The sequence below is a fragment of the Muntiacus reevesi genome, chromosome 2, assembly GCF_963930625.1.
Source record: "Muntiacus reevesi chromosome 2, mMunRee1.1, whole genome shotgun sequence".
NCBI lineage: Eukaryota > Metazoa > Chordata > Mammalia > Artiodactyla > Cervidae > Muntiacus > Muntiacus reevesi.
In genome coordinates, this window is record NC_089250.1 from 124379651 (window position 1) to 124381595 (window position 1945).

Consider the following 1945-nt stretch of genomic DNA (forward strand, 5'->3'; position numbering starts at 1 on the left):
TAACAGACCAGTCCCAGATGGTTAGGTTGAGGCCAACACCTAATGAAGACAAAAGCTTTGTCTATGGGGAATTTTGGATGATCCCTGGAGAAATATTACACTGTACATAAACCAAACTGAATTGTTTTCATATCTGTTATAGAGTTTCATAAAGTGTTGTTTCTACAAGCACTTCAGTTTCACAGCAAGAGTAGTATAGAATATCTAAACACACAAGAGAGCATTCATGCTATATATCTAACTCCTCAGTATAATAATACATACAATCTAAAATGATTAGACTGTCATCACATCCAGGGCTTTCTGCATCTTGAGGTGGTGGTTATGGAAAGCATGAACCTCAGTCTCAATACATAGAAAGGAGCCATCACTTCCTTCTATATGTGTTTTGTATTTTTTCTTCATTTTTCTAAATTAGTTCTTCTCTTACTATCATTTCTTAGCCAAATTGGTAAAAATAAAATTGTAATCACTAAATATAGAACTCCTCTGTCAATCAAGACATTTAAAACTTCAATTTTCTGGGGCAAGGAAAGCAGTGTGGGACATTTAAAACTCTGATTTACAAACAAGGTGGTCAAAAATTTTCCTGGCTTAAAAACTCACAGCTTTCCTAAACAGATCATTATAAGAGTTCTAGCTAAAGTTTGACACGACTGAAGGACTTAGCATGCATGCATTGGAGAAGGAAATGGCAACCCACTCCAGTATTCTTGCCTGGAGAATCCCAGGGACAGAGGAGCCTGGTGGGCTGCCATCTATGGGGTCGCACAGAGGCGGACACGACCAAAGTGACTTAGCAGCAGCAGCAGCTAAAGTTTGTCTCAAAGCTACTATGAGAAAATTCTGGTTATGGGAATGGTGTGAACAGTCCAATAAGTTCCCTATGACTTCATGCCACTCACTGAATCCCCACAAGGACTGAACAGTATGATATCAGTGACAGAACCTAGCACAAATTCTGCTTTCATGAGTGACATCTTTGCGGTAACACCATCTTTTGCGTAAAATTGGTCCATAACTTCTGGGTCAAGCTCACTCATCAGTATTTTCTGGATTTGATCCAGCTGACTGATTACCCAAGTCTCTGGGAAATCCAGCCTATACCAGTATGAACTCTCAGAATTCATCCGTCTTATACAATACACTGTGAAGAAAGCTGAGTGCCGAAAAATTGACACTTTTGAACTGTAGTGTTGGAGAAGACTCTTGAGAGTCCCTTGGACTGCAAGGAGAGCCAACCAGTCCATCCTAAAGGAGATCAGTCCTGGGTGTTCACTGGAAGGACTGATTACTGAAGCTGAAACTCCAATACTTTGGCCACCTCATGAGAAGAGTTGACTCACTGGAAAAGACCCTGATGCTGGGAGGGATTGGGGGCAAGAGGAGAAGGGACAACAGAGGATGAGACGGTTGGATGGCATCACTGACTTGATGAACATGAATTTGAGTAAACTCCGGGAGTTGGTGATGGACAGGGAGACCTGGCGTGCTGCGATTCATGGGGTCGCAAAGAGTCGGACACAACTGAGCGACTGAACTGAACTGATACAATACACTGCTGCATTTGGTAAAATTACATCAAGAAACTATTTCCTCCTGTAAATTCCAGTGTGGATTCCCTCAATTAGATGGCTTCATTAAATTCTTCAGAGAATAAAAGAACTTTGAACTGAGTCAAAATCACTATAATTCTGAGCAAGGTTCAACAGGGAAACCAATGCTTTCAACAGAAGGTGGTACCACACATCTTTGTCTCTTGGAGATAAATATGCTATTCTCACTGAATATGTAAGTTTCAGTTTTTGCCACACTTATGACTAACCACTAAACATCTTTCAAAAATATATCCCACTGAAATCATGGGGTGATTTGAAAATTCATCAGATCCTTGGCTTGTGACAGGTTGCTGCTGGGAGAACCAAAAGTCCAGCAGTTTCTTGGA

The 1945-nt window shown here is 40.9% G+C and overlaps 1 pseudogene; it reads right to left on the reverse strand.

Annotated features, from left to right (window-relative positions):
• Window positions 1–432: 432 nt before the first annotated feature.
• LOC136159942 (S-adenosylmethionine decarboxylase proenzyme 2-like) lies at window positions 433–1641 on the reverse strand (annotated as a pseudogene).
• Window positions 1642–1945: the final 304 nt, after the last annotated feature.